The sequence below is a fragment of the Lynx rufus genome, unplaced genomic scaffold, assembly GCF_022079265.1.
Source record: "Lynx rufus isolate CCGP_SWC_20201006 ecotype Redwood Valley unplaced genomic scaffold, mLynRuf1.p SCAF_11, whole genome shotgun sequence".
NCBI lineage: Eukaryota > Metazoa > Chordata > Mammalia > Carnivora > Felidae > Lynx > Lynx rufus.
Genome location: NW_025814825.1, coordinates 22,968,492 through 22,983,067, shown reverse-complemented (window position 1 = coordinate 22,983,067; position 14,576 = coordinate 22,968,492). Strand labels below are relative to the sequence as shown.

The following is a 14,576-nucleotide window of genomic DNA, read 5'->3' as shown; positions in this document are numbered from 1 at the left end:
AAGCATGGTAGGCACTTGGGATATAGCAGTAACCAAACCCAACACAACCCCTGCTCTCCTGTAGAATCTCCATTTTATATTTCAACAATCTGCCGATTAAGTTCCATAATGAAACACCAAAAACGCACACACATATAAAAAATAACAGAAGTATAAGCAACAGTCGAAGGACTTTATTTGGACCTATGGTGAAATATATTTAAGAAGTAATGGCATTTTAAAAATATGTTTGATATTAGAGCATGCTAGATCTTTTTCAGTTTATCTCTTCTTGTAACCTATAATAAATCTACATAGTTTTCTTCATCTAGGTCTAACCTTCTTAAAGTCTTATTTGTATTGTTCAAAAATAAATGGGAATAATAGTAGTAGCTATTTTATCTTTTACTTGTCAGAGTTAAATGGCAGAACATATAGAACACATGTGATTATACCTGCCAAAGTTTCTTACATGAACTATAATAGGCCATCAGCAAATGTTACTTGTATCTGAATCTTCTTACATTATAGAAATACTTGCTTGAATTTTAAATTCCACCTTGTTCACTCTCAGTTGAGGGGAAGCATTTACAGATTATCCACAAAACACTCCCATTAGGTCTGGAAAATGTTCCTGGGCCACTGATGTGGGTTATGCCCAATATTGGGAAATTTCCTACAGGTAAAATCACTTGAGTATTTCTGTGAAGATAAGAAATTATGAAAAACTGGAAATTTGATAATATCCTCATAATTTAAAACACAGTGGGAATCAACTGTTTATCTGCCAGGTCAATTTCACATTAATTCTCCCACAGAACTCCCCTAGAGGGTATGAAATATTCAAGATTCCAAAGAAAACGGAGACAATGAAGATATCAACCAATATAATTAAACAGAACATATTCATAGGAAGAGACTGAAAAGTTAGGAGAGCCAAAAATTCAGAAGATCCAATGTTTATTCTCAAAAATGTATTCTTATATAATATGAATCATAAAAAACTCATTTTAACTGCTCACAATTTTAGCAAGTGTGTTGTGAACTAGATTATTTATGTACTTTGCATTATATTGCTTAACACAATCATTGTACCCCAAACTGTCATAATTATGCACCTATCTCCTCAACTATTTTAAATTGAATTTTTAATCATACTGCTAGCCATGATACTTAATCAAGCTGCTCATTTCAAGAAATGATGGAGAATGCCTTGTTGTTAGAGCTTAATGAAAAATCAATCAATCAATCAATGGATAGACTAGATAAATAAAAAGACTCTTCTTGCAACAACTATTCCAAAAACAACATTGTCTGTATTACTTTACCCTTCAAATGTCCATTCCTTGGTTTAAAATTAAGAGCACAAACATTTTAATACCCCCCATAGAAAGCATCTGTAAGTTAAAGTGAACGTAAATTCCTAGAAACTGAGTAATTCTGGTGGGTTAATTAAATTCTCTGAATCAGTTTCTTTATAGAATGACCATGATTTAGTGTGGGTAATAAATGGGAAAGTGTAGATAGAGACCTATCAAAATTCTCTGCACATAGGAAGTCCTCATTCCATGAAACTTCTCTGTTGGTGTTTGAAATATGGCCCTACTATTAAGAGAAAACCCGTAGGAGCACCTGGGTGGCTCAGTCGGTTAAGCGTCTGACTTCAGCTCAGGTCATGATCTCAGGGTTTGTGAGTTCGAACCCTGAGTCGGGCTCTGTGCTGACAGCTCAGAGCCTGGAGCCTGCTTCAGATTCTGTGTCTCCCTCTCTCTCTGACCCTCCCCCGTTCATACTCTGTCTCTCTCTGCCTCAAAAATAAATAAAACATTAAAAAATTAAAAAAAGAAAGAAAGAAAGAAAGGAAACCTGTAACCTTCTGTCTGTGATTATTGCCAACAATGTGGTCAATTTTTATACTTCTCTGTGCTCACTTTTGTAGTCCACATTATGAGAGGCTATTCACCATTTGTGTGTCCAGTTTTTAAAAACTACATAAAAATGGAAAGAGTGATGGTACTACCAAATTAGAAATAAGATGGTAATAGCTCAAATCATTCCATTTCATGTCAGTCACAAGAGTGAAATTGTGCTATCATCCTCTTTTAAAAAGTTCTCTCAAGGAAAGGAGGATGGTGGGTGTGTGCTTGGTACCACACTACTTTGGTCATCTTCCATCATCAGCATCATATAGAACACCACCACAAAAATAAATAATTTCGCTACTTATTTCCAAAACCTAACAGCGCCTGAGCACAAAATGTAAATAAATAGATGCATTCAAGGAAGTCTTATTAACATAGGTGAAAGGTATTATAGTTTCCTCTGTGTTTTGTGGAAAGTAGTAATAACTAGGGATACGTGTACTGTTATTAGATGTGATTGAAATCTATCCAAAATGGGGAGTATGAAAAGGAAGCACCAAATGTCATGTGCAAGGTAATCTCAGATGCTCCATACACCCTCGGGTGAGGGTCAGTTTAGTCTTGTGGTCATTGTTTCTTTGCTGTCACTCTACACGTATTCTTTGGCCAAAGTTTCCATCATTTTTCTTTCAATTCTTCTCTATACTCACTCAAAAGTGTATCACTTGGAGACTTCCAGATAAAAAGGCCATTGGAACACTCAAAAAGTATTCCCTCATAGATTTTCAGTGAAAATGACAAATACATTATGGTTACTGGAAGAAAGCTACATTAATGTCTAAATGTGTGTGAAGGGGAGCCCTCTTCATGCATAAGTAACAAGTCAACTATGACGAATATACAAATAAACTGCAAATATTGTGTATGTAAAATTAAACTGTATTGGAGACTGAATGAATTCGGGCTTCCAACAGCCTATCTGAGTGGTAAGAACCCTTTTAAAATCTCTCAAATTGGGGAGAGGGGAGGAAAGGCAGTGGAAAGTGGAGAGGGGAGGAAAGGCAGTGGATAAATTGGACTGTGTTTTTCATCCTTCATCTTGGCCCAAAGCACTGTATGGGGATCTAGACATGACCTGTCGGAAGACACCTCACATTCCAATACAGCACAGCAGTGTGAAAAGTCACATAGAAAAAGAGTGATGCTCCAAAGAAGGAGCAGTGATGTGAGGATTCATAATAATTAAACTCTATGGGAAAGACTTTCTGTCAGCTTTTGAATCTGCTTCTTCATTTTTTATTTTTATTTTTATTTAAAAAAATTTTTTTTTCAACGTTTATTTATTTTTGGGACAGAGAGAGACACAGCATGAACGGGGGAGGGGCAGAGAGAGAGGGAGACACAGAATCGGAAACAGGCTCCAGGCTCTGAGCCATCAGCCCAGAGCCTGACGCGGGGCTCGAACTCACAGACCGCGAGATCGTGACCTGGCTGAAGTCGGACGCTTAACCCACTGCGCCACCCAGGCGCCCCTTCATTTTTTATTTTTAGACCGCGTAACCTATGGAGTTCACATTGTAGCACTACCACTTACTAAGTGTGTATCTTCGGGCAAAGATTTTACTATTTTTGATTTCATTGTTTTCATCATTGACATAGGGGTTACTTTTGTATCTACTCCACAAAGCTGTAAGAGGATTGTAAAGTGCTGAGAATGGTGCCTGGCACCATTTGTATTTGTAAGAATTAAAAAATTTGTCCGATATGTCATTTGCAAATATCTTTTCCCATTCTGTTGGTTGCCTTTTGGTTTTGTTGATTGTTTCCTTTGCAGTGCAGAAGCTTTTTATCTTCATGAGGTCCCAATAGTTCATTTTCGCTTTAATTCCCTTGCCTTTGGGGATGTGCCAAGTAAGAAATTGCTGTGGCTGAGGTCAGAGAGGTTTTTTTTCCGGCTTTCTCCTCTAGGGTTTTGATGGCTTCCTGTCTCACATTCAGGTCCTTTATCCATTTTGAGTTTATTTTTGTGAATGGTGTGAGAAAGTGGTCTAGTTTCAATCTTCTGCATGTTGCCATCCAGTTCTCCCAGCACCATTTGTTAAAGAGACTGTCTTTTTTCCATGGGATGTTCTTTCCTGCTTTGTCAAAGATTAGTTGGCCATACTTTTGTGGGTCTAATTTTGGGGTTTCTATTCTATTCCATTGGTCTCCGTGTTTGTTTTTTTGTGCCAATACCATGCTGTCTTGATGGTTACAGCTTTGTAGTAGAGGCTAAAGTCTGGGATTGTGATGTCTCCCACTTTGGTCTTCTTCTTCAAAATTACTTTGGCTATTCGGGGTATTTTGTGGTTCCATACAAATTTTAGGATTGCTTGTTCTAGCTTCGAGAAGAATTCTGGTGCAATTTTGATTGGGATTGCATTGAATGTGTAGATAGCTTTGGGTAGTATTGACATTTTAGCAATATTTATTCTTCCAAAATCTATAAAGAACTCACCAAACTCCACACCCAAAAAATAAATAATCCAGTGAAGAAATGGGCAGAAAACATGAATAGACACTTCTCTAAAGAAGACATCCAGATGGCCAACAGGCACATGAAAAGATGCTCAACGTCGCTCCTCATCAGGGAAATACAAATCAAAACCACACTCAGATACCACCTCACACCAGTCAGAGTGGCTAAAATTAATAAATGAGGAGCCTACAGATGCTGGCGAGGATGTGGAGAAACAGGAATCCTCTTGCCCTGTTGGTGGGAATGCAAACTGGTGCAGCCACTCTGGAAATCAGTGTAGAGATTCCTCAAAAAATTAAAAATAGATCTACCCTATGACCCAGCAATAGCACTGCTAGGAATTTACCCAAGGGATACAGGAGTACTGATGCATAGGGGCACTTGTACCCCAATGCTTATAGCAGCACTCTCAACAATAGCCAAATTGTGGAAAGAGCCTAAATGTCCATCAACTGATGAATGGATAAAGAAATCATGGTTTATATACACAATGGAATACTACTTGGCAATAAGAAAGAATGAAATATGACCTTTTGTAGCAATGTGGATGGAACTGGAGAGTGTTATGTTAAGTGAAATAAGTCATACAGAGAAAGACAGATACCATATGTTTTCACCCTTATGTGGATCCTGAGAAACTTAACAGAAGACCATGGGGGAGGGGAAGGAAAGAAAAAAAGGTTAGAGAGGGAGGGAGGCAAACCATAAGAGACTCTTAAAAACTGAGAACAAACTGAGGGTTGATGGGGGGTGGGAGGGAGGGGAAAGTGGGTGATGGGGATTGAGGAAGGCACCTTTTGGGATGAGCACTGGGTGTTGTATGGAAACCAAGTTGACAATAAATTTCATATTAAATAATAAATAAATAAATAAATAAATAAATAATGAAAATAAATAAATAAATAATAAAAATAAAATATGTGGGGCGCCTGGGTGACTCTGTCAGTTGAGTGTTCGACTTTGGCTCAGGTCATGATCTCGCAGCTCGTGAGTTTGAGCCCCGTGTCGGGCTCTGTGCTGGCAGCTCAGAGCTTGTAGCCTGTTTCAGATTCTGTATCTCCCTCTCTCTCTGCCCCTCCCCTGCTTATGCTCTGTGTCTCTCTGTCTCAAAAATAAATAAATGTTAAAATAAAAAAATTAAAAAAATAAAATAAAATATGAGAAACCTCCCAGAAAGCAAAGGGCTATTTTCAGCTGAGATTGTCTGTGTACAGACAATCCTTTGGAATAAAGTAAATGTCCATGAATCCACATGGATGAATGAATGGATGAATCCAATCAAACAAATAAACAAATAAATGGAGATACACACACACACACACACAAAAGAATTAAAAAATTTGTAAGAATTAAAAAAAATGTTTGTTGTTATTTTTATCCTTTAAATAATTACTGAGTTAATAAACATGTATTATAGAAAACTGGGAGAATACAGAAAAATACTGGTAAGAAAAATTATGTATAATCCTACCACATTTTGCAATGCATTGCCTTCTAGATTTTTTTTGAAGTTCATGTATTAAATGTAAACATATATTTTACAAATATGGGAGACCATAAAGTACTGTTTCACATTTTTTTGGTCTTTGTAATTATTCATAGAACTTGTCCTTCACTCTCTCATGAATATAAATTGCAGATTATGACTATATGCAACCAAACATACATACATGGTCATACTAAATTATATAGACAATCAAATTTTAATAGTTAAATTAATAAAATATTTATCTCATTTCATGTGAAAGAAGCCCAAGTATTAAAACATATGAACTACTTTTTAAAAAAGCTGATAGATTTGATCACATAAAAGGCAAAACTTCTGTGTGTGTCAAAAAACACAAGTAACAGATCAAAGAGCAATCTAGAAAAATTATAACATGTGATAGTGCACAGTTTGTTATCCTCAAAATAGCAAACTTTTTAAGGAAGACAAAAAAGTTATCAGACTTGAAAGTGAGCAAGGAAAATAATTTAAAAATCCACAAAAGTAGAAATGAAACTGATCAACTGATCAATATACAAATTAAAAAGTATTCAATTGTGTTGGTAATCTAAGAAATTCTTTTTAAAACACTAGTGAGCTATAATTTTCCCTATAAAATTATCAACTAAAAAATTCTATTCATTTCTGGTGAGGGGGAAAAAGTAAAATCAACTTTCTCATACTGTGTTCATGGAAATATAAATTAATATAACTTTTCAGGAGAAAAAAGTTTTCAAAGTATATAAAAAGTCCAGAAATGTATTCTTAAAAAATAATCTGTACCACAAGGTAGAGACTTATGCATAATGCTTATCAATCACTGTAATCACAAAAAATTGGAAATACACTAAATGACCCAGCATAGAAGATTGGTAAATAATTTATATGATATGTGTATAATGTTAGACTCTTTAAATTAATAGTTTAGAAAAATATAGGATTATATAATGCTGTGGGGGAAAAGGTCATAATATACTAAGTGATGACAAAAAGCAGATTACAAAGTATGTATAGAATGATTCCAACTTTTAAGAAGAATTAACATATTATGCAGCAAAATGTTAGAATTTAATTCCTCATACCTCACATTTGATGTAAGGTGTCAATAAAAGGGATAATAGATAATGAAGTGTGAGACTAATCACTAAATGTAGAATTTATAAAGGAAATAATTGAACTATCTAGAGCCATTCCATAACACTTGATCTTTCTCGCTGACTCAGAAAACATTAAAGGAGCAGGGGAAGATGGGTGAGAAAGCCATTTGGTTCTGAGAGTCTGATGACTCTCAAGAGCATGTTCGGACAACAGAAATGTTGGCAGGTCCTGTAGACTAGCTGTGGGCCACACACAAGAAAGGCAGGATGCAGACTGTCTTAAGACCAGCCAGCCTGAGCAGGCATAAGGACAGTCCACTATTGTCCTAGGTGGAGTAGACCCTCAGCAAGCTAGGGCTAAGTTAGAGAAAGCAGCAGTTAGCAAGCTGGGAAGAAAGAAGTAGAGCAGAGACGCTGAGGGAGGCAATGGTATCTGGCCCTAGACATCTTGCTTTCAATATATTGATTGATACTGCATGTATATACAGATACACACACACACACACACACACACACACACACATATATATTTCCACATGAAAATTATAAAATAGTTGGATTGCTATGCAGTAAAATGATTATTAGTGGTTATCTCTGAATGATGTGATGCTGGGAATTTTGTTCTTTGTTTATAAATATATTTACCTTCCTGGGGGTTCTAGAAATTGGGTGCATTTGCATGTTTAATTGGTAAATGTTAGGTATTTTGTACAAATTAAAAGGGTAGATTTGAAGATAATAGCATCTGAATGAGAAAAAACCATAGATCTGACAGAACTGATAGACTTTATGAAATTGACAGAGGCATGGTTAAAATCTGACAATTCTGTTACTTCTCTTTCAAGTCCAGATAAGTGGTAATAAGAGTTGAAGAAGAGTTGCAGATTTTTGAATGGATCCATTCTGCTAACCATATTTTTGTGGCTACTGGAAAGCAAAGCAATTTAAAAGACTTAAATATTCTGAGTGGATTCCAGTCTAGAAGATACCCCCTCTTATCAATATCGATTAACAGACCAGGGACAGGTGGTGACAGTTTATGCTGCATACCCTCAAGAGACTTCTTTTTCTCCATCTGATTTATACTGGAAATTTCCTTCCCAGGACCACGTTGCACACCTTTGTATAGAATCCTTCTCAATCTAGGGTGAATGATCCTTATACAGTTGGGCCATGTACAGCCTGTATACACAGCCACAGCACCCCATGTGAAAACTCATTATAATACTCTCTCATAGATAAGCTTTCTGTGAGCAACCCAAATCTCCCCCCTTAACTTTATGTGAACTTGTGTTGCCCAACCATTTTTATGATCTTTCCTTAATCTGTCTTGTCTTTTATGTGTGTTTTTTTTCTTGTTTATAAAATTTTCTTGCCTCTATGCAATTGGAGATACTTGACGTCAGGAAATATGCCTCATGCTTTTTAATTCCTGGAAGTACCTGTCTCAGTAACTTGTATATTGTGCAGTTATAAAGGCAACAATAATTGTTTAAGTAAATTAAAAAAAACAATCATAATTATAATAATAGATAACATTTATTGGGCTCCTACAATGTGCCAAGCACAAAGTTCTCTGAATGAATTGTTTTATTTAATCCTAACAATAACTATATAGGTTAGAGACTATTCTTTATAAAGAAGAAAACCAGAACCCATCAAGTTTAGGTAAGATTATCTCAAATGCTTAATACATTTGAATGAATGAATAAATGAAAAATTTTTTCTCTCTCTTGGGGACATTACATCCTTTGGCACCTACAATTCAATTTAAATAAAGGCAATTTACTAGACTATGAGTTTATTGATAGTAGGGCCCTTAATTATTATTGTATGAAGCCATAGCATGGTGCACTTTATATGTGCCTAATTATGGAATAAATAAAAGAATGAACAAAAAGATATATTAATTCAGCTATGCATCTGACTCCACCTCTGAATGGCTTGCAGAGACAGCCACCTCTGTACTAAGGTTTGCTTTCTTCTTTTAACCAGGACCCTTCTACAGATAAAGAAACAGGCTCAATCACACTATGATTTTCCCAAGGCAACACTGCTAAGAGCAAGTGGTCACAGGATTAGAACCAAAACCCTTTAACTCTTAATTCAGAGCACCTTCCCTTACACTTTTCCATCTAATTGTAGACACATAAAACACTTTCCTATAAGGTAGAAAACATTTAGAAATTGTAGAAAAAAATTCATGCAATCATGAAATTGAGAAAAGAAAGAATGCAGAGCATGAGTCTCTTTGGGAAAGTTCCAACTGATATTCTTCAAGGAAACCTCCTGTGTCTGCTTAGCCAACACCTGCCTGGGCTCTGGGGCTCCACAATGGTTCTTTGAGGAAGCTCTCAAGTTTCCTTGTCCTTCACTGAGCTCCACACTGCAAACAGCATCACTCTGCCCTGAGCTGAATGGTTTGAGCATTGGGTGAGTGATGATCGAATGGGATTCCCAGCACATGAAGAAAGAGACCTACTGTGTTCAGGCCTGATAAATTTGCTGCCCCTGCAAACCATTAGGAATTGGGCTGTGTTGACTGACTCACTGCCAGTACTCCCTCTGGAGCTAGAACCACAAGCTAGGGCAAATTTATTTTTTGGATTCCCGAAGTGATTATTCCTGGGAAGTCGGGGTCACATAAACACAGGTTGGAGGGATGGGAAGTTTAAACCCACACCATTTTTTTTCTGCTAGCCTTCCTCTGAACCATGGCCAGACCAGGCTTCTGGCACCTTACAGGCCACTCTGAGGGCAGAGCCTGGTTTCTAAGATATGAAGAAACAAAAGTGTGACTGTAAATCAGTACTATAATAACCAGATTAGGCCTAAAGTGGAATTGTTTATGCTAAGCCCCACATCAGCAAACCAAAACTTAACTTTAAGTTTCTATGCTATGCTCTCCCACACAAGGAAGGCCAAGGTCAACCAATCCATGCTTGCTTGCTCAACACAAGTTACCTGACCTGGCTCTAAGACTTCTTTGTTCCATATAAAGAAGGTAACCCTGCTTTAACCAATCAGCAAACACCCAGTGTAAATCCCTTATTCCTACTCACTTTGGTTTAAAAAAATCTCTCACCTTCTACAGCTCTTGGATGCTGCCCCATTCATGAATTGCTGAATATTTATTAGATGTGTAAATTGTGGAGATTTTTCTTTTAACAGTTTATATGGACTGGATCCTAAGTTCTCCTCCATCTTCCCTTTGTGGAGACTAGATGACTCTGAGAGTTTAAGCTATAAAAGCCCCATGCGAAAGTTTGGGCCTGATGATTTGTCACCTGTAGCCAGCCATGGGGACCCTGAGTGGTAGATGCTGATGTAGACAGGAAGTCACAGGTCTGGTAATGGCTACTTCCAGCCGCATGGGAGGAGGACCCTCACTGTGGATGGGTGTCTTCTCCACCTCATACCATTCTTTGATTCCATTCTGAATCCATTCTCTGGAGCTGCTCTCAGGCTTCCAATGGCCAGTGATGATATGAGGATCTTCATTATAACTCAGGTCAGCAAGGGCTCCTAAGAGAGGAGACCCAATCTGTCTGAATCTTTGACCAGCTCATGATTCTTCAGGTCCATCTGGCTCTGCCTCAAGGCTGAATACGGTATCTTACCTGGGTGGGTACAGGTCATTAGGAAGAGAAAACCGGAAAGGAGTATAGGTTGATCCCGTGTTTGAGGGAAAGGAGACTGGTTCTGAATGAATTAAATCAGAAATTGTCTAGAAGACTGTGGGGCTTCCTGGAAGTCGACTGCTGCTATCCATGGGCAGGACTGGCTGGCATCAGTGGGAGGCAGGGTATAGATATATGCTAGTCAGGTATGCTACATCAGCTGGTGCTAACTCCTTCATAGACGGTCATCTCCTCTTGACCATAGTCTGTTCCTCTTACCGTTTGCTACTGAACCCATGCTTACTACTCATCTTTGTGATCAGAATGTGGCTTCTGTGAACTGAATCTGTATGAGGGTTTGATTTACCTGATAGTTATATGCATAAGATATTTTTTTCAAAAACTGACATGAAGGCACTCTATAAGTTTGATTCATGTGTGTATACAACTCTTCCTGAGTGGAGTTAACCACAGGCTCTTTGGGGGGGTAAAAAATGAGGTTTTGGAATAGCAGGTCTGAGGATCCAGCCTGGGACCATAGTACAGACACTGGTCATAGTAGCCATTGAGACTTCTCATAGTGACATCCTGGCATTATTTCCCCAAATACACCTATATTGAGGTTTTATTTATTTATTTTTTAAATTAATTGGAAAGATGAACATTTCCAATCAAGTCTGCATTGGCTGGGGAAGAATAAAATGTCAGAGGCTTCTAACCCTCTGTTAACTGGGATTTCACTACAATTGTGCCTGCCTTCAGAGAATGGGGAGGGAGGGATGAAGGATGAAGGGAGAGAAGAAAGGGGAGAAAGGAGGAAAAAAGAGGGAGGGAGTTGGAGGGAAGCCTTTTTCCTGAGAGCAGAGTCACTCTAGGATATCATGTGCAGCAAATTAAACGATCCTTCAGCAAGAATTTTGACAAGAAAATTTCATTAGGGATTTAAATCTCTATGGAAGCTCAAGTTGCTGCATTAAGATATGAAAATTGTGCAAATATTGTTCCTTAGAATAATGTTGGCTGCAGGTCATTGGGTTTCAGTCAATGAAATTTAGAGTGATAAATGTCATAGTGGAAATAACTGGAGGAAGGAGGAGGAGGAAGGGAAGAGCCCTGCAGTCGCGTGTGCGGGCCCCGGAGTCATTTGGATCAGAAGGTAGACTCCAACATTAACTAGCTGCATGACCTTGAGCAAGTTTATTTAGCATCTCTGAGGCCCAATTTCCTCATCTATAAAATGTGAGCAGTTGCCAGGTAAGGCTCTTTGGCACAGTGACTGGCACATGTGTGCTCTAAATACATATTAGTATGATTATAATGATGAATCAAGGAAGTGGGATAATGTTTATCTGGTACTGACTTCTTGTCAACCTTAGTGATAGGTGCCTGTAGGAATTATTATTGCCATTACTGGGGTGATAAGCCTGAGGCTCAGGGGCCAAGTGAATCTGTCAAGATCACAAAGGAGTAAGTGTTTCCACCAGAATCGTGCCCATGCTTATGTATGCGTGTGTTTTTCTCCCTTTGGCATATGTTCAGAAAATATCTGTGGAATGAATCAATGACTGTATACGCATGGATAAATGGTGTTATAATGTTTTTCCCATTTAAACTGTATATCAGGGACTCATCCATTGGGTTTCTCAGTGCTTTATTTTTTAGCTTTTATTTCAAGACTTTCTGGAGTTTTGATTCACATAATTATATGCTATATTATACGAAACAGGAGAAAAAGGAAAAAAAATCATATACTTCCACAATCCAAATACTAAAATTCCCTTTCAGCATTTCAGTATATGGTTTTTTTTCTACCATTGGACCAAGGGATATTCCTACTGTAATTTCACATAAAAATTATTTTCTATCTTGTTGTTTCACCTAATAGGAATATTGCTTACAGGTATCCTTTTAATGACAATTTATTTATTTTAATTTTTTAAGTTTTATTTACCTTTTTTGAGAGGGAGAGAGAGAGAGAGGGAGTGCACGCATGAGCAGCAGAGGGGCAGAGAGATAGGGAGTGAGAGAGAATCCTAAGCAGGCTCTGCACTGTCAGGCACTAAGGCTTGAACTTAGGAACCATAAGATCATGACTGGAGCTGAAATCAGGAGTTGGCTGCTTAACCGATTGAGCCACCCAGACGCCCCCTAATGGTTACTTAATAGAGCATTATGGATATGCCATATGGTATTTTACTGAAACATAAGTTTTGCTGTTGGTTTTCAGAATGTGTCCGTTTTTCACTATTAGAAATACTGCCACACTAAATATTTCATACATATTAAGACTAGGTTTTCAGACTTAGTGACTTTGATTATGAGATCAGTTTTCTTTGAGGAGCACAGTCCTTATGGTGGGCCTCATCCTCAGTTTTGCAGAGATGGACTATGATACCCTAAGTGGATGGCAAGGGTCTGATTAGACTGTCTAAAGAGAGTTTATTTTGCCTATTTTGTACCATATGCAAGTCCTACCTCCATACCCTGCCCTCTATTCTATAGATAGATATTCCATGGCTATATGAGAAAAGTAAAAAAAAAAAAAAAAAAAAAAAAAAAAAAAAAAAAAAAGGAAAGAAGGAAGGAAGGAAGGAAGGAAGGAAGGAACAGAGGGAGGAAAGGGGGGTAGGAAGGGAAGGAAAAGGGAGAAGCCTCAAAGGAAGAAAGAAAATAATGAAGAAATAGAATAAAGGAAAGGGGAGAACAGAAGGGAAGTAAAGAGAAGAGAAAGAAGGAAGAGGGGAAAACAGAAGGAAACCAGGTACATCAGACAAAATAAAAAAAAAGATGAAAGAAAGAAATCAGCAAGCCCATTCTTCCATGGGCTTTCTAATATTCCAAATCCATGTTTCCAACCACATCCATACATTTGAGACATCACCTTAACAAGTGGCAAAATCACAAGATGAAATAAATATAATATACTCTAGTAACTGTCTCCTTTCAGGGTAATTCCTAGACACCAGAGCCTCACATCTCAGAGAACAGAGATAATCCATGGCTTGCTTGCTTGCTAAATTTTAGGAAACCTTCACTTGTCTTATGGAGAGCTAAATTTGGAAAGAAGCAAGGAGTTAAGATTGCATGGTAGCTTGTCTTGCCAAGATAAAACACAATTAAATGAAATTAAACAAAACTTTTCCTTGCTAAAAAAACTTTGCATTTACCTAAGGAAATGTAGGTGGAAATTTGGGGCAGGGGGAATGAAAATATGCATTTCGAAAAGATGTTGAAAGATAGCCAGATGTGTTCACTATACAGCGGCGTGAACACGCACAGGAAGTCAACCTGTCTGTTGTCGATACACAATATTTTGTTGAAGTTTGTCTTAGGCATGTTTGTTATTCAGAAAACCATAACATTGCGTCTGTGATTTGGAAGTGCCTGTCATTATCCTCATGGAACTAAATAGCTGATTCAGTAAAAATCTCCTTTCCACACTGGCAATTTAACTGTAGTAGTCACTGAAAGAACAGAAGATTATTTCCGAATAAAGCAAAACATTCACATTTGACTAGAATGTTACCTTTTACAGAAACTAATGACTAGCAAATTGTCTTCTTTCCTGAATGAAAAAAAAATGTCAACAGTACAATAATCCATAATACGCAAATAGTGTTGCTCAAAATGGGGTTTTCACAGTTGGGACACATCTTACATAATTTTATATGCATAGTTTCTTTAGTAAGTACAGTAAAGGTTAATAGGTTTAATGTTATCACAAATTCTCAAGCAAAGGGTAAGAACCAATATGATACTGTAGTTTCCATAACAGTCTTTTAGGTAATAATGAGCTAAAAAAAAAGAGCTGTGTTATGTTTCTATTTCCTTGCTTTCGTAATGGGTGTTGGTGGGAGCCTGAAAGCTAAGGGAACAGGGGTTTGCTGGAGTTCCTAGTGTAGGTCAGTGGAGGAGCTGAATCTGGAAACCAGGTCCCTTGTTGGGAGAACACCAGACCTAGGCTTAGACCAAGTTAGTTCTGAACAAGCTTTGAATGTTAATGACTGTCACCAG

General features: G+C 37.6%; 1 protein-coding gene across 4 annotated transcripts in view; it reads right to left on the bottom strand.

Moving 5' to 3' along the window:
• The window catches only part of NRG3 (neuregulin 3), a 1,058,853-nt gene that overhangs the window by 222,932 nt on the left and 821,345 nt on the right, over nt 1-14,576 (bottom strand). The gene's annotated exons all lie outside the window — the stretch shown is intronic.